Genomic DNA, 24,543 nt, shown 5'->3' on the forward strand with positions numbered 1-24,543 from the left:
GCCCATCTTTGTCTCGATGTTAACAGGAGGTAGGAGAAAGTGAAGGTTATAGGCACTGATGGATCATTTCATTTCCTTCTTAGTGCCTATCCTATGCTTTAAACACTGGCAAATCCCCAGCACAGCAGAAAAAAAAGAAAAAAAGAAAAAAAAAAAAAAACAGAGAGAAAAACTCCTGCATTTCCCAGGAATTTCAGATGCAAAACCTGCAGCAACGTTTCCTTGGGTGGGTCCTACCTGCCCCAGAAGTCATAATTACATTCCAGTTTTACAGAAGAATACGCTCTATATCCTTTTGACTCTCCCAAATGTAATCTGTTCAGTATCAGGCTTTTAATTCTGCACTGGGAGATAGCCATTTGGCTGATACAGTCCTGAGAATGTCTGGATAAATGTCTGGATAATTTCAGCTTGAAATTGCTCTGAGAGCCATTTGCAGCCCAGTCAGAAAGATTTCAGTCTGCGCCCAGATACTCTGGATCATCAGAACACAATAAGAACAAATGGGCCCCACTGCCTGACAGATCTATTAAGGCACGGGGCAGCGGTCATTTGGATGGTCTTTTTGTGGAAACTGAAGAACTACAGTGCATCTAAAGCTACATCAGAGCTATACCATCACTAAGGGATTCAGCTGCCCTTTTTCCTGCCTCCACAATGTCTGCCAGAGAGCAGCTTCAGGAGTTTACTAGTTAAGAAAAAACTTAGAGATTTAATATAAAGCGTACCTCTCACTTCTGTCTTTCTCACATCCTCCAGAAAGGGCTCACATACAATTTGAGTATTTACCTTACATGGGATACCTCTTGAAGGATGAATACCACTGGGATATTGGATGTTTTCTGTGTTTTTTTCTTTTTTTTCTTTTAATCTTGGGATTAACCCTTATGCACACATGGTATTTCAGATCCCATTGATTAGCAGCTGGCAAGCAATTAGCTACGTGACAATGAATGGCTAGTCAATCAGCACCACTGAAGGCAATGCATTGCATCTTACAGCTCTAAAATGTCATTTCTGTTGACATTTGCATATCAGCTTTTAAAAATCGTGCACAACCAGTCTTGGGAGGGCTTTTTTGGTGGTTTTTTTTCTTCACTGCTGGGTTTGAGTGGGAGGATTTGCTGCGCCATTGCTTCCTCCATACAGTCATGGTCATTTAGGAAGTTCATCTGCAAAAGATGGAGGAGGCTTGGCTCAATGTGCCGAGCCTCCTTGCAGACAGGCAGAGCTGTGCCCCCGCTCTCACGCCCTCCTCCTGTGCCATGGGCTCATGGCACGAGTGCTTTATTGTTCTTTATTGTTTATTGTTATTATTCCCGGCAGCCTCAGTGACACCCCGGGCCTGGGCTGCCCCCGCCTCCATCGGACGATGCCTAGTCTGAGGGCTGGGCTTGCATTCCCACAGAGGGGAAGTTTCCCCAGTTGCCCAGATCAGCTCCCATTCCAGCCTTGGAAGCATCCTCCAGGCATGGGCTCTGGTTCTCCCTGCTCCGCCTAGGAGCGTGCGTGCTTGTCACGCTTCTGGATGAAGAAGGGTTGCTTTGCTTTTCCAAGGTTTCACCCAGCACGGTCGTATGAGAACTCCTCCATCCCCCATCCCTTCTTTCGGAAGAGGTGATGGCAATGGTCAATCAAGTATATATGGTTATTATAATTAATTCTTAGTGCATGTAGAGTTATTCTGCTGACTTTCTCTTCTTTGCTTCCTATTGATTGAAACTGGCATACAATTTAGTTTAGACTGTAGTTTTCATTTATTCTTAGCTGGAAACAATTTGAAGGAAACAAAGAAGAAAGTGTGAGAAGCGTGTTAATTAACGAGACAATGAGGAGAGCGATACAATAGAGAAAAGGACCTGGAAGTAATCTTCCGTATTTTACATACAGTCAACGATTCCCTTGGGAATCAGTTAGGAGCCCGCAAATAACATGTTTTTAGTCATTTACATATCTCCTGTACGGACTATTTACATAATTTGTCACTACAGTTTTCCCTTCTCTCATAACATATTTTGCAGTTGCTGGTGTATGTTGTGTCTGGTTGTAATTACTTGATTTCCATGTTGCAGTAGGCAATGTGAATGTTTCCACGGTTTTGCCTAATGCTGATGTGCAAGTTGTTAAGTGTTGGTATTTCTAACTGAATTCATAAATCTCTGTAGATTTTCCAAAGGCATCTCTTGGTCCAGAACTGAAAAGAGGGAGGATGTGGGAGTAATAGGCTAATCACAGAATGAGACTATTCATAATTGTCAAAGCTTACCAGTGCCACAGCTTGCTTCTCTTATCTGCACAATGCAAAGTTCACTTAAGTGACTTTCCTCAGAAAGAACATAAAAGATAACATTAAGGGAGAGAGAGAACAGGTTGCTTTGAGATGATGAGGTGGAACAAAAATATAGAGACTGTAACACAAGAGAAATGTTCAAAAGCATGTTTTAAAAAACAGTCTATTGAAAATAAATTTCAGCTCAGTAAATTTCTACATGTCCAAAAAAAAGAACAATAAGAGAGGATGAAAAATATGTCCCTGCACATTTCCTTCCCTTTGCCTTCTAAAGGAGGGAGGTGAAGAGAGCAGAGAGTGAGGAGGAAGGAAACCTGAAGTGGAAACTTGACATTTTTTCATTTCCAGACTGAAACAACCTTCTCAGTCATTTTTTTTTCTTTTTAATAATAATGACTATTATGTTTTATTTCACCTCAGAATACCCATTCGAATTAAAATCTTGATACAGAACACTGACAGGGAAAATTTACAAACACCTTTAATATTTTTCAGTGCAGAGTTTTCATTTTTTAAATGCCTTGTGACTTTAAGATCTCCACATTTGATACTGCTCAGTATTGTGCTTGCGTAAAAAAAATTCCCTTCATTATACACAATAGTGGCAGTGAATGGAGCTCGAGCTCCTGCAGAGCCCTTCCTGTGTCACCAATGTTCTGACCAAGAGGAGTCCAGAAAACTTTGGGGGAAATGTGTATACTATTATGTTTCATTATTTGGGTTCTTGTGTGCGAGCTGGTAATTAACACCCCACTCTCGCAAAGATTTATATAAACGCTTAACTCTACCCCGTGAGTAATCCCATTAGTACCACGGTATCCTGCTGCATGGAGGGAACCTTCCCAGAAAGGCTGCTTCGGTGTGAGTGCAGTAATGGAAATGTTATTTCCAAGTGAATTATGCCAGCGTTAAAAAAGAAATTACAGAGAAAGAATATCAGAGAAAAATTCCTGCAGAACTTGAACCGTTAGAGTGAAATTTCATTCCCATTGATTAGGTGGACTCCAGTTTACCCGAGGAATGTCACAAATCACGCGTTGCTTGAAGTGCTGAGGTTTTACACTTGACCTTTGTAGGCAGGTAGTCATCTGTAACCAGACAGCTCTGCTGTGCCTTTGTATTTGAGGATGAGGTCTTGAGCGTGGATTATTCCTTCAGAACGAACACTGACTTATGTTGGTATATGCTCCGGGGATAATACAGGGAAAAATATGACTTAAAACCTTATATCTTCCTGGGGTTTTATTATGGAAGATTAAAAAGTGCTCCGGGGTCACATTCTGCCCTGGTTTACACTCTGTGCAATCTTATCAGCTTCAGCAGGACTGTCTGAGGTGCAAGTCATGACAGGGTGCTGGCTCTTTCGTCCTAGCCCCTGCCACTTCGATGAAAGCTTTCTCACCACCAGGAATACGTTGCCCCCTCAAACACGGAGCCATCTCTGGAGCCTGAACGCCTTCGGGAAGGGAAGGAAAAAGCTTAATTAAACCTCGTGTCTCTCATGTCAGGCAGGATGCTCTCTGTCTAGCGCATGGGGCTCAATGTGAAGCTGGAGGAAGAATTGAGCCATTTTGTTGGCTCGTAATTGATATTTGATATATTTTATTGTCCTCTTCATAGTTGTCCAGATTTTGGGAAGCCTTCAGTGTGCAAATATTGTAAATGAACAGAAAAATTGTTCTCACAGGTGGCAACAGAATATTTTCAGCATGGAGAGAGAGATATTACAGTTGTATTCAGTCCGTGCAGTTGCTGGCAGGCTTGACTGAGGTTTGGTAAGCCACGTCCTGAACCTTTAATTTTGATGTGGATGTTATACCACAATGGTGCTAGCTTAGTCACGTTCATTCACTGCCAGCGTGGAGCAAAAGAGTGCAGGCTTGATTTGTAGCATCTCCAAGGCTTTCTGGTAGGCGTGGAGTTTCCTGTCTCCGGACAGTCCCCGACAGCTACATGCTGTTCAGATTCTGCATGCCGATGGGAACGTGGAGAACGCTCTGACTGGGTCTGCAGTGGAGTTACTTTCCAGAGTATTTGGGATATTGCATCAGAGAAAGGGTTTTGCAGGAGCACAGTGTTTCAGTGGGTGTGATCCCTTGCTGTGTGCCTTTTGGCAAGTATGAAAGAAGTGAGAATGCTATGCCACCCCAAAAAAGAAAGCAGGACTGGTACAGGCCACCTCCCAGTCTTTTGTCCTTCCACTTCAGCAACTTGTGCATCCAAAACAGTAGGAAATACCAAAGTCTTCATATCAAATGAAAGCTAGAAATGTCATCACATCTATTCTGTATGTGTCTTAGGGAGAGAATGAGGCAGGGAAAACAGGGGATGTGTTAAGGAAGATGGGAACAGCCTTTGCACCTTCATTTTATTCTATCTATTTATTTTTATAGTCAATTACTAAAGAACTTCTGTCTCTGAAAATATAAAGGCGTGATCTGGACCTCCATGAAAAGAAAGCAAGCGCATTAACTTCATTTTGAAGCTGGACCTGAGGCAAGCTCCGCTCTGGTTCCGGCAGCCCTGACTGCTGCTGGGTTTGCTGCTGCAAACCTCAGTTTCTGGGCAACCTCAGTGTCTTTTGTCCAGAATCTGTGACTAAAACAGATACTGAGATCAGGCAGTCTGTTGCCTTAACCACGTCTCCGTGGATCCGGGCATTCAAACCACAGTGTTAAAAACAGTAAGGGCATCCTGATCCTCTCCCCCTGCTATTGTATTCTTCCTGCTCAGCGGTGACAGATACTGAGGCAGATGATCCTTTTATAAGGTAATTTCTGTTCTGTGCCTCTTGCCAGTTGCATTGAGCCCTTTCATGTTATTAAAATGCAATTGAACAAGAGCAAGTCTCACGTTGTTAGCAATTTGTCATCTTCTCATCCAAATGAACAGTCCAGCCTTTCATACCCATTACAGTCTCTCTGCTGCAGAGCTGAGCTTTGCTGCACCATTCACTGTTCAGTGTATAACAGAACCATATTTTTTCTTTCTCATCTTTCTCCTATCAATATCACTGACATTTTCTTTTCTTTACGATGATGTTGACAGAAAAAATACTATCCCTCCTTCTGCCCTTTCAACAATCCAGCCTTTCCCTTTCCGATGCCTTCCTTTGCCAGGACGGATACTTAAATAAGCTCCCTCTCTGGATTCTTCAGCATTTTTTTGTCTCCTGCATCCTAAATTATCAAGAGCTGATTTACTACATATTTACTGCAATCTGACTGGGAAGTTTCTCTTCAATTCACTCAATTCCCCTTCTTTACAGTAGATTTACTGTGACCCTACCAATTTGTCTGGATTTGAACAGCTAACTGCTTTCTGATGCTAATGCATAGCCTTGAATTAACTCTTGAGGATTAGGCAGGTCTTTTTTCACAGGATCATTTTACATTATATTTTGTCACATCGAAAGAGAGCAAGACAGGTTTGAAATAATTAACGCAATTAGCAGTGACACTACCTAACAGAAGAAATAATCAAGGAACTCATTGATTTCATAAGAAATTTGTTATTTCTTACACAGGAGAAAGTGCCTACGTTTTGCTGACTTTCACTGGTGAGGCTAGATAGGTGAACCAAGAAAATAAAAACAAGTCAACTTTTTGCTAACAGCGAAAGAATGTTCTATAGTCACTCAATCCGTACAAAAAGAGAGTTACATGAAACTGAAGTGTGCTCCTGTGTCATTAAAACAGGAGCAGCAATTTACAAAATTACATGTGCTAGATATTTATACGTGCGGCTTGATCCATAATATGCTGAGATCCTTGCAAAGATTCCCATTGGTTCCAGCTGGATCACACCATGGCTTTACTTTTGTCAAGGCATTGAGAAATATGCTTCTCTTGGGATGGAGGTAAGAAAGGATATAGCTACTTCAGAATTTTTTCTGCATTGTGCAAGTCTAGATCTCAAAGTAAATCAAGCCCCTGGGAGTTTTAAGGTTTAGGAATGGTTCTCCATGTCGACTTCACTTACTGCATCCTTTTGCTTCCCCGTCTCAGCCTTTTTGTCACAAAGAACAAAAAAAACCAGGAGGGAACTAGAAGTATTGTAAATACAAATTGGATCTGTGCGTGTGTGCAGCTGAGTGTGCAAACCCACATACATACATAGGTATTTAGATTTATGTGCGTACATGTACGTGTGCACAGTGACTACATTTGCTTTCTTTAAGGAGACAAGCTCTGGGGAGGCTTTATTTTATGAAGCGAGTTACACATTTACAGCGCGCTTGGATCGCTGGATTTTCCTGCATGGATATTTCCCATTTCAGATCTGAACAATGGCTTCTTAAAAGAGGAAACGATATCACTCTTTATCAATCAAAATCTAATGGCGCTGAAGGTCACTGTGGGAAAACAATGGCAAGAAAGCAATGCTTGTAACTTGGGAAGGAAACCTCGAACTGTGAATTAACAGTCTCGTTTGTGTTTACAGTATAATATAAGGATGCAATGAAGCTATCTGGTGATTTTTATAAAGCTATCAGTTAAAGACAATTAGGGAAGCAACAGGCACAGAAAGAAAGGAATTTGAAAAGATTGCTGCAGGCAGGGTTGGCTACAGCTTGAGTGTTTATGTAATTGTTTCTTGTTAATGCCTGTAGTTTAGCAATTTGACTAACTCTCTGTGACGTTTCAAATGTCCGCCTTCTGAGAAATTCACCTGCACTCAGTTTATGGATAGGGATATGAATGCAACAGCAGGAAAATATACTACGGGGCTGAATCTTTAGACTTCTAAGTGAATTGATACTGAAAACAAGCAAGTTAAAAGGAGTGAGACTGTTCTGTGGCTTCTGGCAAGTTGGTGTTTTTACTGTTTCAAGCAAAGCGACAAGTCAGTCAAATACCAACAAAGAAATAGCAAAGCTAACCAGAGAAAGTAAGGGTTCTCCTTAGGCAGATTAATCACTGACAATAGTTAAGAGTAACTGCCTAGTTACATTACTGATCTATTTGGGAGGTGAAGCCAAGGACATTTTACCCCCTAAGTCCCTGCTCCTTACAAAAACAAATAATTCTATAGCATTTAACTGCATACTCTGCAGTCTCACCAGCGCCAGTGGGATGACCTGTAGAGCATAAAACTGAGGACCCGCGCAAGTCTTTGGATCCAATTTAAATGTATTGCAATCTTGTTTCCGAATGGTCAGTAGTGTCCCAGCTAGCAAATGTGCCTGTGCCCTCCTGTACGGCACACATTTTTTCCGTGCTGTTTACATTATCGCTTGCTAAATTTATCGCAGTGCTTCCCTAACATTGCATGGCTTTCCTGCCTGGGAATTTCAGATATAACAGAGCGCATACTTCGGCTGGTCACATTTTCAAAGGGACCCTACCACCCTCTACAGCCTACATTTGCCAGCAAGTGTCCTACAAGGCAGCTTTTGGGAAATACTCCTCTGCAAAGTTGGAGAGTGTGTTTACTCTGAGACAATTGAATGAAGGGACTCGCACAGATCCACAGCGACAAATCACGCTATGTCCTTCCTGCTGTGTGTTCTGTCATGTAGTTCAGATCGTCGGCATCTCTTTTTACTTGCCTTGTTTCAGCTGAGAATGAGGAAGGAAGGAGGATGTTTAACAGGGAAACAACACTTTCAGGAATAAACGATGCCCTCGTGAGTTGCCGTGACCTTTGAAAAATAGGGTAAAATCTCTTAGCTGCAGACGAAGGTAGCACTGCATGTATAGCACATGCATCAGGACAAATTTATTTGAAAACAATAAATGACAGGAAACCACTTGAGAGCATCTAGATATGAGCACATGCAGCTTAGCTTAAGCAACGCTATGTCTTTATGAAGGTATTTGACTTTTACATCTGTGTACAAAGGATCCTCAAGAGTTTGATTCAGGTGAGATTTGAACCCTAGAGTGGAAAATGTGAGGCTATTTCCTGATCTCAGACGGCCTGCAATCGTTAGCACGCTCCGGTCCCAGAACAGTGGGATGAACCATTGCAAAGATAGGAGCCATTTCTCTGCCTGTGCTTGGTACCTGAGACCATAGCTTGAGAGTATAAATTGCCTCAGCCCCATTGCCTCCTGCTAAGCTAGAACAGCCATCTGAGAGTTGGCCTGGGCATGTTTTTTATTCTGGATATTCATCAGACACCATAAGTCTTTGTGTGTCAACCATTCAGCAAAGATTTCTTCTGCAAATGGGCTTGTGAGAAATAATTCTCTTTCCTTCTAAATACATCTGAAACAGTCCCATCAGTGGTGTGCTAACAAGGTGTGTAGCATTTGCTTGCATGCTACTCTACTCTTTAAAAGGCAATCAGAAAAAAGAACTGTTTACAAATGCTTTGGGTTCAGTAAAGTTGTGCTGTAGATCCTGCCAGTTGCCTGCCACAAGATTAAAGGTAGCTTTATCCCCAGTGTAGATGTTAATGTACACATCTTGGGCTAACAAGGTTGAGATACAACAGCTGTTAATTAATATATTAAGTATATTTGAAGGACGGAGGTCAATGTGCATTTTTTCCAGGGCCTTTTGGTATTTCCATTATTTAAAGAGCAAAAAGAAAACCAACACAAAATTAGAGCCTACGATTTAATTCATTTTCAAAGTGATTTAATTAATTTTCAAACTGAAGGCAGTAGCTGTATTACTTTCTATCTCATTCATCTTCCTTTTTTCATCCCCCTCTGTCTGTCTTTACCCATTGAAAAAAAATTTTAAAACCCACACTTATCAAGACTGTATACTTTCAACATAAATGTTTCCATATGCATGTCTCACAATAGTCTAACAGGGACAAAAGCTAGTCCTAGCCTTTTTCCATATAGCCAGGAAAGGGCAGAATGTAATTAAATCTGTTTTTAAATGATGGGTAACTGAAGATAGGATGTAAGAGAATGACAAGACAGTTGTCAATAGCCAGGAGAATTGGATCTGTGAAAGAGGCTTCTTGCATGAAAAATAACGAGTAGTTTAGTATCAGTCTTCAAAAGAAATATTATGTGAAGCAGCAAATTCCTGAGAGAGGGAATACTTGTAGGTTTTTTTAGTAGACATAGACTGTATACCCCCTAAACTTCATCTATAGGCTTAGAAGGGCATATGCTACGTTCTTTTTGTGTACATGGAAAGCCTCAGTTTTATTAAATACACACTGGCAACTAGTGATATTTGAGTTAACTTCCGTTCATCTCTGAACAAAAAACATTCTCATGAGTGATAGCAAATACCCAAAATGCCTCTTCAGAAGTGTAAGGATTATGCCCTACATTCACACTGCATACACCGGTGGGATGTGTCAGGTACTACGCCAGTTGTTTTCTTACCATAACCTTGCTTGCTACCTTTTTAATTCTAACTGAGAAAATTAGAAAATTATTACTTCTTCCTCAGAAACACTGGAGTATAATACTGTAATCAGTCTGATGTCATATAAACATGTTGACCCTCTACTGGGGCTATGAGGAAGCAAATATTAGTAGCAACTTATCTTGAACATGATGTCATGTTCAACACCCAAGTTTGGGTTGACACGTGGCAGCCCAGAGAGTCACATTGTCATTTTGACTTGGTAATCTCTAAATGGTGATACCAGAGATCATTTCCCAGCTCACAGGACCTGGTGATATCTCCTACCACATCTCTATGCTGGGGGAGATCAGGGCATTCATTGCCTTAATGTAATATCCTGCTTTCTGTAAAGTGGGAAATGCTAATAAGGATGTTGAAAAATAAGCTCTGGTGTATTCTGACCACAGAGCATGCTCACCATGCACTTTAGATGTGTCTTCAATGACTACACCAATACAGACAGAAAGCATATGGGCACTGGGGAAACTGCTCTAAGCCGGTTGCAATTATTCTTCTCATTTCACAACAGAGACATAGCCTATCTGGCTCTCTTGTTTGTAGGGCAGTGATCGTGCCCCCGTACTTGGCACTAGTGAGGTCACATCTCGAATGCTGTGTTCAGTTTTGGGCCCCCCACTACAAGAGAGACATTGAGGGGCTGGAGCGTGTCCAGAGAAGGGCAACGAAGCTGGTGAAGGGTCTGGAGCACAAGGCTGATGGGGAGCGGCTGAGGGAACGGGGGTTGTTCAGCCTGGAGAAGAGGAGGCTGAGGGGAGACCTTATTGCTCTCTACAACTGCCTGAAAGGAGGGTGTAGAGAGGTGGGGGTCGGTCTCTTCTCCCAGGTAACAAGTGATAGGACAAGAGGAAATGGCCTCAAGTTGCGCCAGGGGAGGTTTAGACTGGATATTAGGAAATTCTTCTTCACTGAAAGGGTTATCAAGCATTGGAACAGGCTGCCCAGGGAAGTGGTTGAGTCGCCATCCCTGGAGGTATTTAAAGGACGTTTGGATGAGGTGCTTAGGGACACGGTGTAGTGGTGGTCTTGGTAGTGTTAGGTTTACGGTTGGACTCGATGATCTTAAAGGTCTTTTCCAACCTATACGATTCTGTGATTCTGTGATTCTGTGATTCTGTGTCCTGCTTCCTTCTTTATCATTAAGGATAAACACAAGCTCAGAATGACACAGGCAGTCGGAGATCAGAGATGTGACATTGTGAAAGCTTCAGTCATCAAACACGCATGTGCGTTAGCCAGAAGCATGATGTGAAGGTAGAGGTTGGGGTGAAGTTATTAAAGCTGTTCTCAGCACCTTGTGTACTGTCTGGGAAATGCCAGATTGGAAATTATTTTTGATGTTGTGACAGTTGAAGTGAGGGGAAAAAAACTACAACATGTGCTACATGAAATGTTTTTTGTACTGTCCATGACTTGTAAAGCTCCTCTCGGTGCAAAAAAGTTATACTTATCTAATGCAAATAATGTGTGATGCACTGTGTGCAGAGAATTAAAGGCAATTTGAATCCTTACCATTCTTTTTCAGAGGACAAGAGAATAAAAAACCTGAAAGCAGTAAGTCTTCTCTGCATGCATCTTTTCTCTCTGCTATTTTATAATTAATGTTATTGTCACCTCGTCTAAGCTTTCTTTATGCTCTGTCATCTACACAGTGCCAATATCTCTCTCCAGTGCCAGTTACTATGCAGCCTCTGGGCAGGGTAAGAGAAAGGCAGGCAAGAAAAATGGTGAATGCGTTAATAGGCAGTCTATTACTGATTTAGTTCAACCTTGAACTATGATTGTTTGAAATGTCATCATCAGAAGTCTACCCACTTGCTCATATATGCCAGATTTCTTCAGAATGTAGTCTTATTGGTTTTTTTCTGATAAATTTCATATACACACACATTTAATCACACAATACAAATCCAATAGTGAAATTACCTCTGTGACTTTTACAGAGGCTTCCTGTATACTGAAGAGGGAGAATAAATAGCAAACCAGCATGAATTACAGAGAGATAGTTCCATCAAGGGTTTCTGGTGATGTTATAAACAAAATGAACCTCAAGTCACTAGAAACCTGAGCCAAAATTATAGCCCTATGCTTCAAATAAAACCTTGTAAAAAATTAATGTGCGAATGTAAAATTAATAGCGTTCATCTTGAAAATGACACAAAGGAGCATCTCTTTAAAATGTGCCCCCTGCTTCTCCTTTCTTAGTGTTCAGGAAGCTTTTTGTCAAAGGAATGTGCCTTGATTTTCCTCTTGTAAAATAAAGCTGGCTGAATGCTCTCTGATTTGGAGACACATTTGTAAATACTTTGGGCAGTTTAAAATTCTGTAGGGTGGCTAGCCCTCTAATCCATACTCTCCAAATTATTTTAGGCCAGCCTGAGTTCAAGGCTATAATCACGGGGCACCAACTGTTCTTGTGGTTGTAACACAAGTGGAAAAAGGAGATTGCACATACCCATAGGATGATATTTAGAAAATGTGTCCATTAAAACTCCATGGATAGATGAGATTTTCAGATATTTTCAGCTTTCCTTGGACACAGTCGAGCAAAGAGGTCGGAGACTGGACCAAGAGGGGAACTACGGCACTGGGAGCGGTGGCTGGGGATGTGCCAAGGTTTCCACCAGGGAACTTCTGAGCTGCTGCAGCCTGACCTTGCCTGAGCCTGCTGCCCACAAAAGACAGCAAAGCTGAGTAGTGTCCCTGAGAGGCCACATTACGGTTGACTTGGGTGATTTCTTCTTTGACTGCCCACTCGTGCAACGGCCAGATGCAAAATTTTTGTTTGTTCTCAAGTAGCCTCCAAGCACCATCCCTTTTTAAAAATTAATTCAGTCCAAACTGGTGAATGGAGCTAGGTTGCTACCTCTGCAGGATAAAAAACAATGGGGAAAGAAAGACTAACAATTTGCTGCTTTGAAGCCTAAAAAAAAAACCTTTCATCCTTTAGCGTGATGTATCGTAAGTGACATCCGTTCCTTACATTAGCATCTGCAGACTATAATTATCCATGTAATATAACAGCTGGGGGAGTGGTTTTGTGATGCTTTGGGTTGAAGGATGCTTCGGAAGGCTAAACAGTGCTTACTAATAATAGGACCCCTAAGATCCTATGTCGGATCCTTTGTAAAAAGGCCCCTTTTCTCCTCTGCCCCGAACTGACCGCGGGGCACTGGGAAGCCAGTGTTCTGCCCCATCCTTCCCTCTACCCTCTGCAGCGCTGGTGCCTGGAAATCCTGCCATCCCACACTTAATCAAGTCACCCATTTTTTCTTGTCTCAGAGGGGCCTTTTCCCGTTCACGCTGGGAAGGGAAGCCTGGTTTGTTCTGTTGTCGTTTCCAGTCTTTGCCCCAGGATCTGCAGAGGGGACCGGGCGGCAGGGAGGAGGTGAGGAAGGAAAGCTGGGCCTCCGACCTGCAGAGGGAAAAAAAATGGGCTAGCTTTACACCCTTGCGGGCAGAGAGCCTTCTGAGAAAGAGAAAGAGGCTTTGTCAGCCCCCTGCCTGGACTGAAGGGCAAGAACAGTTCCTGGTTTAATTTATTTTCCCCATTAGTTACCCCGGGTGGCTTATGCAGAATGGCAGCTACAAAAGAGAAATTCTGAGGTCCACAGAGTTATTATCCCCTAAATCGTCTTCCCTTGTCGTATGTTTACAAACAGTCCGTGCTGCCATTGACACAAGTATCACACTGAATTCAAGGCTTTCCTCTGTGTGTGAAATGTTAAAAAGGGGAGGAATTTAAAAGCCCCTGCCATCACCTGAGTGCTTTCCATACTGAGCAGCTATTCATCACCTCCACATTCAAAGGGCTTAACCTTTGTAAAACCTCAGCGGCACAAACTTGCCAGGATTAAACTATTTAAAGCCAAGCTTGCTGGAGCATCTGCAGTTTGCACCTCTTGTCATGTCCATGGGCTGCATGACAGGTTGGAGAAGCTGTAGGGAGAAATGGCAGTGATGTGGCCAGAATCAGAATAAGAAGATTATTAATCATGAGTGGCAGAAATGTCTGTCACCATTAAGGCCGGTGGAGGAACACCCTGCATGTCTAGTCACAGACTCAGAGCATCAGCATTTCCATTTCCCTGAGATTTACCCCTCACCACTCTTTTCCCAGGAACGGCTCCTACAGAAGGGCTGATTTATGTAGCAGTGGGAAGAATGAAGAAGGTAGCCATTTACCCTTTCACAACAAACACCAGGCCTGGCCAGTTGCTCCGGAGAAGGTAGCTGATGTCTGCCCAGTGTGCTCGATATGCCCTCTGCGTCAGAGGAGCGGTGGTGGAAAGGTCTCTGATGGCACAGGGTTGTGCAAGGAGCGTGATGGAGGAAGGACATCTCTGCCCTGACTGATCCATCATGGACTCTGCTTCCATGTCTTCCTTCAAGTTAGTTACGGCATATCGATACCATTTGAGTAACCTGAGTCTCAAAATGGAGTCCAATGGCTGCTTTTGGTGAGTGACACAGAAAATTCTTCAGCTCCCCCACCTCCCACCCCCCAAGTTTGTTAAGCAAAATAGCTAGCTCTTCAGACAAAATGGGCTTTTTCCAACAGGGGTTGTCAGATGGAGTTTGGGTACTGTGGGTTCTCCGTGGCATGTCCAGTTTTCCTCTCTAAGGAAATTTATTCTCTGGGAACAAATTCTTACATTCTCTCATTTACATGGAAATTGTCAGCTTTAGAGATAAAGCAGGCAGCACATTGCTTCTTCTTTGGGCTAGGAACAAGTGCTGCTTGTTCAGAGCTGGGCCGGGGTGAGTTTCTCTCTTTGGAAGAAGACCACAAGAGACTGCCCAGGCCAGGTCTACAGGAGCGATAATGTATGGAACTGACACAGCTGCGGGTGACAGCACAGCCTCTCAACAGCTTATATCTTAAGGTCAATACCTCCCTTGCGTCCTGGTGCTGGGACCGGCTCCCTGCCCAGTTCTCCCAGCTTTCAGTGGAGCAAGAAGCAGTGGGCTCCCCAGCATTCTGCCTTCTCAGCTGATACAGAAGAGAAGGACAGCTTTCCCTGAAACTAAATACCAGCAGTGACAAGCATCTATTATGTCTGCTGTTGAGTTACAAATGTCTTTTGTATAGAAACAAGTAGGACGTGAGGATATCTATTCAAGCACAGGCTTCCCTCCTTGGAACGGCCATAGGGTGCCTGTACTATTCTGGGGACAACAGTCACTCTGTGTCCTCAGCTCTGCACGCTATGGCCAAGGCAGAGAAGGAGGTTTGTCTCTCGGAGAACTGAGGAGTGAGTCAGTGCTGGAGTCAAGGACAGACCCTGGGAGTATTGCATCCTAGTTTCCTACATAGTATCCCCGAGAATTTTGAAGAAGTCAGGGGTGCAATACGAAACCCTGGGAAAATTAACAAGCAATTTCTGTAATGGCCAATTTTTACAGTGCTGGAATTGCAAACTGAGACCTCAGAAGACAAGAGGATTCCAACTGAGCAGGATATCAGTTAAATTAACTTCTCCCCTCAGCCTCTGCACTTGCCAAGTTCCGAGATATTTTACCAAGAAAACAAGAACCAGAGCACACGAGTGTTTTCCATCTAGAAGCTAAAGACACTAAGCAAACCTTTAGGGAAAATTAAGAGAACAGGAAAATTGGCTCACCCTTCCCACTTATTGCTTTAATAGAAGGGTTTGCAAGGAAATGAAACTTCAGGATACAGCATTTAATCCCAAGGCCCACAGCAAGCTGTCACTCTGTGTTTTCCCATGGAATTGGGTAAACAGAATACTGCTTGGCCTTTAATAAATGAGAAAACAAACACACGAAGGAGCACTTGATCAGAAGTGACAAGGGCAAGAGTAGAACAATCCAGAGGAATAAATGAAACTGTGAAATTTAATATTAATATTCCCTAAAGATATTACACATTCTGTTCTGACTATTGCAGAGGTCCCCTGAATACATTGTTCCAGAGCTTGAACATCAAAATTCCACTGCTCCTACTGTTTCAACTTGCTCATGACGAGGAAACCATCTTGAAATACAACTGGAAGGCGCTTTAAGTAGTTCTCTCACATTTTCTTTCAAGGTGAGTACGAATTTGTGTTTTGAGAAGTTTAATTAAAGTTAACCGCCTATGGAGAAAGATGGGCTTGCTTGTTTCAGCTCTCCCTAGGCGTATGCCCTTCCCAGCTGAATTAAGTTGCCACTGCGTTTCACTAATGTGCATCTGATGCTTAATGAATTGGGGTGTTATTACCATTGGGCAGAGGTGGATTAAAATTGAGTCCAAAGCCTTTTCATTCATTTTGCTAATTATTCTCTGCATTCATTGCACGCAGACGAAATGATGAAAGGCTCCCTGTTGTGCAGGATTTGGACATTTCACACTTGGAACATAATTTGGACTGATTATCCTTACAGCGTTATTGTCACATTGGTGAGTTTGGGTGCCAGGAAGCAATAAGCTGTGAACTGCCACATTCCCAGTCTTTCAGCCCCTTGGAATGGGACGGAAAACCCTTTCTTTGTACGTCCTTCTTCAATTTCGTATCTAGATCATTTTGGCGCACAAGACCTAAACCAGAGATAGATTTCCTTCTCCTCTTCCCGAACGTATAAACAGCCATTGCTCTGAAGCTTCAGAAGCATTCAGCTCATGTTTCTAAAAATTAGCCTCCATTTCCATATTCCCATACTCACTGGTTTCAAACAGAAGGCAAGATGCTGAAATGTTGTAAGGGCCTTCTTTTGGCACTATCTGCCGGGGAACTGAATGCAGGAAATCTCTTGAAATAGATCATTTCTCATACAAATTACAGTCTGTTAAGTGACTTCCAGAGATTCCAGTTCACGGTTGATTTTCAGCCAGGCAGAAAGTCTTGAGTGTTTTGAATTTCCCGTCTTTTAAGCTAACTGTTCCTGGTCATGGTGTAGAGAAAGTCTTTAGTGTAGGGATGCTGGTCTCCTGAGGGCAGACTGCTCTGCCGTAAGGACAGATTCAGCCCTTGGTTGCTGATCCAGTTATACTGCAAGTGCATTGCTTCATATTTATGTAGCACAGCAAAGCCCCTTCTCCGTAAGGACAGGACCTCAGGAAAATCCAACACTGCACCAAATGCCAGATCAGAACTTAACAGTTAGCTCTTCAGCCTGTGTTTTTCCAACATTTTTCTGTGTGTATGTGTATACACACAGGGTGAAGATTTACAATATATACATGCACTTGCATCTTACAGGTAATACAGGCAAGCTGCTGAGGTACATTGAATTCTTGCATTTCAAGAGAACAAATCAAAAAGAAATCTTTGGATGTCATAAAACATGAGACATCTGTGTGAAATATTTCTATTTTAGAGGAAGATTTCAGTATATTCAGATTAAAAGTTATGTTGTCAAGAATCTCCCAACTGTAACAAAAGGGAAACTAATAAGGAAAGTAAGTCTGGCATAAAACTGAACAAACTGGAGGCATCTCATACATAAACTTGGAATCTGATTTTATTCGTCTCCCATGGATGTGTGAAATACACTGACAGTTTGCTTAGTCAAATGTCTTGTCTGGCTGATGGCTGCAGCAATAGCACATGAAAGAGACTATGTAAAATAGGGGACTAAAATTATTCTTCAGCTGTGCTCCAATAACGAAGACAATGTTGAAAGCAACATCATCTGCGTTATGTGGCAGAGGCGGTATAAAAAATGACTGTTAACTTTACATACTGTGAAAACTAGGGATGTGTTAAACAATTGCATTCCCATTTTGTGATAATGTGGCTATGACTATGTTCGTGACCGAAATAAGCTATAATTCCAGAAATAGGAAAGAGAAGCAGAAATAAGCCAAATTCCATAGCCTCCCAGAATCTCATATCCATTACCAGTATTGCACAAGACATTGACTTCAGGGTAATTGCTCCTGGAAAATTATGGGATCTCCTAAGCAAAAAAAAAAAACAAACCCCAAATTATTTAAAAATGGCATCTTCTAATCCTGGAGTCGAGGAGCTCACTTGACTATCTACCCTTCGACGTATTAGGACTGAGTCTTAGGGATAGGTCTAACGTTATTTTGTCCAATTGGCAGAATTGCAGCCCCAATTTTCCCTCATACCCACACTATTTAGAGGCAAAGCCACTTTGCCCCACAAGGGGCTTTAAATAAGTTCGGGGGAAAATTGAGGGAAGAAAACTTAATGGGATCCACATACTCTTAGCACAAGCCCATGCATGTTCCTACCAGAATATGACTGGCCCTTGACAGCCACAGGCACGCACCAGATGTGTTCATTCTGCTTTTGGGGTGAAGCGGCACCATCAAATAGTGAGAAGACAGGTTGGCCACGGGAGTATGGAGGTTTTCTCAGAAAGTCCTTTATCTTTTTGCTGCGAAGGCAGCAAGATTTTGTAGCCTGCCTGAGTGTAAGCTGTTCACCATTTTTGCTGCTGTATGGTAGTAAGATAAAGCCAATGATGTGGACTTGTGGACATATGGACATATCATGCCCACTCACCAGTTTGCACTCCTAGGACCATAGTGTCTCTCCGCCTGCGCCCTGCAAAGTACAGCCCGATTCCTCAGGGTGTACGTAACCACATACCAAATTTTGAGAAAAACGACTCTTAACACGGTCAGTATCCATGCCTTTTTCAGTAAAAAATGCTCAGATAGCTTGTTAAACTGAGACTGAAACTCCTGGATATTATCTGCCTGCTAACTGCCTTTCAAAGTGTTGCTGCTATAAAACCTGAAAATAACAATCACGTAGAGCTTCTCCTCTATGGAGACTGTTATATCTTCTTGATCCAGACACATGCACTTGGCCTGTTTAGACTGTATTTATTCAAAGCCACCTAAGTAAACTCGGTGTTCATGAACCAATGCTGTATGCCATTCCCACCAAGATGAAACCATTCATAGTAATACAGGTCCAACACACAAGTACGTTATATTTTCTTGATGAAACCACTCTCAATTACCTTGTACACCATAGTTGCACAGCACTTACTGGTCAATGATGAGGTGGGAACATGGCAACTTCTTCCTATGAAAAAGGCTATACAAGTACCTATAAAAAAAGTCTAGAACAGGGCTCCCTGAGTAAGCGGGGCAGTTAGCTAGCTATATTCTGTAGGTGTTTTGAATCATGCTGGGATTCATATCTTCTGTGGGACAGCTGCCAAAATGGACACACACCCCCCGCCCAGGCTGACATATTCCCTCATGGAGTCTCGTACTTGATAAGCAGATGTCCTCTGATAAAAAGATGTTGGACTGCAAATGCCTTGTGTTGGGATGCCTCCAGAGGTGTCCCTCACTGTCAGCAGTGAGCGAGACCAGAGCTTGTCGGAATACTTGGCAGCTTGTTCAAAAATAAATGCTAACATCAGATACAAATATTTGAATTGCAGTATTAAACATAACATTTGACTGGAGTGCCTGGAGTTGGAGTCACTGACAAAAGCCCTGGTGTCGCCTGTTTATTTTCCCATTAAGAACGTCTTGTGGGCATTCTTGCTCTGTTGATGGCTATGAATGCGTTGCTGCTTTGAACAGAGAACACAGGCATAGGCGCTCTTCATTAGAGAGGAGTGACATACAGTACACAGATGCTGCTTGTGACATTTCTTGACCGGGGAAAGGTTCAGTGCTCCTGGAATGAGGCCCCGCGTACGTGATACCAAAGCTATCCCAGTGCTCGAATGAGGCATCCAAACTTAAAGGAATGTTTGCTAGTTCATTCACCCTTAATTAGTTTGTATCCACTAAAGCCATAATACACTGTAACTTACTGACCCCACGTGAAAGGAAACGAATCGGTTAATTGAGAGAGAGCAACACAATGCCTGTTCTGTCTGCGGGAGCAGGGGGTACTGCTCCCCCAAGCAGAACTGCACCCAGGAGGACTGCTGGGTTATCACCGAGCTCATCCCATGCACCCTCTGGCAACAACGGCAGCAACTAGCCGACTGTGCTGGACGGCTCCCGCTACGCGCCCGCTGTAACGTACGTCCTCTGCCCTCCCACACCCACCCCAGATGCACACCGATTTCCACAGTCTGCGTGCGTGAAAGACCACGGGTACAAGCAACAGATGTTCCTGTTCCCTGGCTAATACCCTTCCTCCCCCAAGACCCCCTTTTGCCCCTCATTCTTCATTCCCCCTCCGTCATTCCCAGGATCTGGGAAGTGACAAAGAGGGCTGAGCGGAGGGATTGCTTCACAGCTTGCACGGGGCTGGAGCAGCTGTCTTTTTATCTCCCAGGCTTGGAGGATTCGTCCCGATATCCTGCTTCCAGCTGCTTAGCTGTCAGTTCTGCTCGGCTCGGCTCTCGCTGCCGTTGACTGTGAATTTCGGTGGAGAAAGCTCTCTCCACAACTTGCCTTTCCTAATAACACCACAGCCCGCAGTTCAGGAGGGTCTGGTGAGATTTCCTGTCTCCCCTTGTTGCTGACCCTGCAGACAGCCAAGATAGAGCCTTTTCTTTGGTTTTAAAGGAAAAGCTCCTTTTTTAAATTGCCAAAAAATTGAAAACATATATTCCAAAAAAGAAAGAAATATCTAATAAAAGAAAAAGCAGAGCAATTCTATGAATACCTTTTGTTGCATTCACCAGCCTTTCCAGTGGTAAAAACATTGCTAGTTTTGTTCTACTTCATATTGGAGATCTAAGAATTTGAATACCTGTAGTGAACTCCAGCTTGTCTTTGAATCCAAAATGATTCACATAGCAGCAACAACACCCAGCTGGAAATTCAGCTAACTCAGAAAGTAGCACCACCAAGCTCTAGCCAAGTCTGCCCTATAGCTCTTCTCCAGCAAAACGGAACTGAAACTAATGCAAGAACAGAACAGTCCCATGACATTTCTCTTCACTTTTGCTGCCGGAAATATCAGTTGCCTTTCAAATATCTTCAAGCATTCCTGAGAGTCCTGTGATGCTGAAATGCCCAGTGATTTTCCAAGCCAAGCCAGCAAACCCTTGAGAATTTGAAACTCATTTTTAAATGAGTTTACTAAGGCTTCATTTACGTTTGTGTCCACCTCAAAGCCTCTTCATCTTTTCATAAGGAAGGATGTCACCTTGGCCTGTTAACATGTTCAAATTATGAACTACCTTGCTTTCATTTTGATTGATATCATATACATTTCTTCAGGCTGGGTAATGTGGAGAGTGAAAGACACAATTTTCCCCATAAGGAAGAAAAGGCTTGAAGACTCTTTAAGTATTCCTTGAAGATTCTTAGTGTAATGTCTCTGCCCAAAATGGTGTTAAATTGTTTGAACATTGAATGAAATCTTCCCAGCTGTAGGGGAAGTAAAAAAGACCTGGACTAGGTCCATTACTTGAAAGAAAAGTTGCATTGTACTGTTTTGGAGCAAAAAGATATAATGATAGAGTGAAGGTTGGGTTTGGTTTTGGTAGTTCATTAAACAGATACTCCATTACTTGTTTTGCTTTTTTTTCTCCATTTCCTCATTCTGATGCCTTCTTTATCCACATGCTGTTGCCTCACTTGGAAGATAAATCAACTGGGCTTGTTTATACCTGTATGTTCTTACCAACTTATGATAGTGCATACAATTACCCTTCATTAATGTCCTAAATACTGAACAGCAGTGCATATATTCCGAATTCTTTGCAACATTACAGATGTGAATAAAAACCAGCAAGTAGGGTGGTCTGTTGGTCTGAGAATACGCAGCACTTCACACGGTCACTCGCATGCACGTACAAATTTAGAGCCTAGCTGAAAACAAGTTTAAGTGGCATAATTCCACCTTCGTGCATGCAAAGTACATTTTAACAGCCTTTGCGTTAATTACCACATATGTCTAGCAGCTGGATGCTGAGAGAGTGGGAAACACAAACCGTACAGAAAAGCCATAAGGGAGTACTCAATGAGTATTTTCTAAGTGAACAGCACAAATAAAATTACAAGTAGAAACCACAGTTACTCTAACACAAATCCCTATCTCACCACCACACAAAGCCCCCATTAGCCATCCTCCGTACTTGCCTTTTCTTTCACCCCTGACTTTTAATAACTATAAGAGATGACATGCTGTACGCTGATCCATCTCACTGTGATTGTAATATAGACTAGATTCCAAAGGGACCTCATAAAAGCACATTATATTAAAATATTCTACCCAATACAGTTTTGTTTGTTTTGTTTCTTTTCCTGTGGAAATAAACTCCATGTAAAGACGAAGTCTATCTATTTTTCATCTCGTTCCGAGACTCTATTAGATTATGCGCCCATTGGCAGATATGGTCTAAAGCTGTCAGAGGTAGAGCTCCAAAGACTGATAATGTTCTTACATGCTTTGTGAAAGTAAGTGATGGTGTTAAAAAGATAAGTCTAATTTGGTGTAACTTCAGGTATTAGACTATACAGAGAATTCTCAATCCCAGACTGCATTTTCTTAGACCTCAGTCGCTCCACCACAAGACTCAAATCTGTAGGACAAGCATTCACATTAATTCCCTCAAACACATGGACAGGCAAATTCAGAAACAATGTGGAGCTGAAAACTATTACAGAAATCTTTCCTGAAAGGTTGGTGGTATGCTTATCAGACTATTTGTTTCATATGGTAAAAGATATATGCGTGCATGTTAGCAATAAAACCAAAAATTTTACTGCCATTTAATTCCTGGTGGAGTAGTAGAATGAGCTAGTGAAAAGGCTGAAATTCATTTCCATTTTCATTGTACACCATCAGCAGAATTGTTTATTAAGATGGTGGGACTGTCAGAGAACAGACTCTTGCAAGACAGAGTGTTTATGAAAGCTGTAATCATGTAGGTGATACCTAATCATACACAATTATCTAGTCTGGGTAGGGAATTGAATGAGGTCAGTGAAAAACAACTGAGTTGTCACCATTGGAAATAACTTTGGGTCAAGCCATCATGCGTTGTTCAGTCTAAATTAAACTGAATTAAATTATAACAGGTTTGGGATTTTAGACAGAAAAACTGAGAAAGCAAGGGCACAGGTCAGTGAAAACACCTGGATGGGAAAACTCAGTTTAATTATATCAATACGAGGCAAACTATCAGGACTTTTTTGGGAAAAAAAAAAGAATCAAAGCAGGTTTTCAAGATAAATCACCTGTATAAAGAAAATAGAAAGCTATAAAACCCTGTAGAAGTATAGATTCTAGAATAAGTCTTGAAATGTATGGTTATATTATCTGTTATATTTAATTTCCATTTATATTTAATACTGATTTATATTTAACAAAATAAAAAATTAAAACATAACAATAGTAAGAGTCAGCAATTGCCCTGTAAGAGAATGGTTTGAGATTGGCTAGCTCAAACAGATTTCAGAAACTCAACAGTTTAACGTGACCGACACATCCTGTGTGTTTAGGTGTATTAATTGACTTGCTGGATGATTATAAGCATCCACCGTGATGTTGACACAAGGAAAGGATGGAAGGCAGTATCAACAGCAACTGGTTACTCAAGACCAGGAATAACATCACCAGCTACCATTACTGAGCTGGTACCCTGGCCCAACCAAGCACTGGAGTTGCAGGGGCCAAAGAAGCTAGGTCCATGGAAAATAGCCCTCAATACATTTATTGCAAAGATCGTGCACTTTATTTCTCTGGAAACTCTTTGTCCTCAGCAGCAGGGAAGAGGAGGCAGTGCTCCTAGGCCCACACTTCAAGGCAAGTCTGTTTCCTCATTGGCTCGCACTGTTGACTCACATGATGATGTCAGCTGATTACAATGATGTGACAATGTGGGAGTGAGGTCATAAGGAGCAGCAGAGGGGATATCTGGGGAACTTTGCAGGGGATGCAGGTTAGCCTGCTGGCCTGGGGAGATGCTTTGGCATCTCCTGAAGAGACAAGAGGCTCTTTGGCTGTTGGATAGAAGATCGAGCACGTGAGTTTGGTCGTATGACAACTTTTTTCTTTTTTGCTTCTAACCTCCCAGAAAGACAAGTGCTAGTAACTGAGGGGTTCTATACTGGTCTTTTTCAAGCTTGGTTAGGGAGGACATTAGAATGTTGTGAGAAGTGTAGTGTAATCTGTAGGAAGGCTTGAGTAAAGTAAAAATAGCAGTAAAAGCAGTAGGAGTAAATTTAGGAAAAAACCCTTTAATCTAAGGTTGCAGTAAGTGTGACTAGTCTTCAGGCTTTGCTCTGTCAGCTTGGCTTTATGTTTACTTGATAAATATATTCCTCTTTCTGGAGTATTTGGTAAATGCTTGTTTCCTTGAAGCTTTCTTTATCCAAGAATTGTAGTGGTTTGAAAAAGATTGAGATTAATTGAACTGTGTAAAGTGACTTTTGAGTGATAACTGAAGTCTCCTTTAGAGAGTTGAAAATAATTTATTAAAATATAAAAGTAAAAAAATAAAAAAAAAAACTCGATGCCCTTCAAGATATTTCCAAGCCACTTTGAAAAGAGCTCGACATTTCTCTGTGTAAATCTAGATTATTTTTATAGATGGGGGAAGTTACGAAGGATGGCTTGCGCTGTAGTTCTCCCACAGCTAAAGCTGTGGCTTTGTTTTCATTTGAAGCCTGCTTCTAGGTGCTCTTGGTATACGCGTCTCAGTTCAAGCAGCATCCTAACTGATGTGCCTGGGTGGAATGAGTTTGATAAATAAGATGGATAGATATGGAATTCCTGAATTGCAGTTATGGAAAGGAATTTTATCAGTCAACTCTGAAGCATGTCACTTGTAAAACTATGTATACAAGGTTATCTGGTGGCAATGCTGATACCCCTATGAAGTGCATTGCTATGTGATGCTGATGTGGAGGAGGGACAGCTTTTATTTGCACAGGTTGTTATAGCTCAGTGCTCTGCTTGAGCCAGCTTGGGTCATGCTGCAGCCAACCTCTAATGAACTGTGTCCGCACTTGCTTGGGGAGAGATGGAAGTCTGGGGGCAGAGGAAGGGAAACCCTGCA

The sequence above is a fragment of the Mycteria americana genome, chromosome 4 (genome assembly GCF_035582795.1).
Source record: "Mycteria americana isolate JAX WOST 10 ecotype Jacksonville Zoo and Gardens chromosome 4, USCA_MyAme_1.0, whole genome shotgun sequence".
In the NCBI taxonomy this organism is placed as follows: domain Eukaryota; kingdom Metazoa; phylum Chordata; class Aves; order Ciconiiformes; family Ciconiidae; genus Mycteria; species Mycteria americana.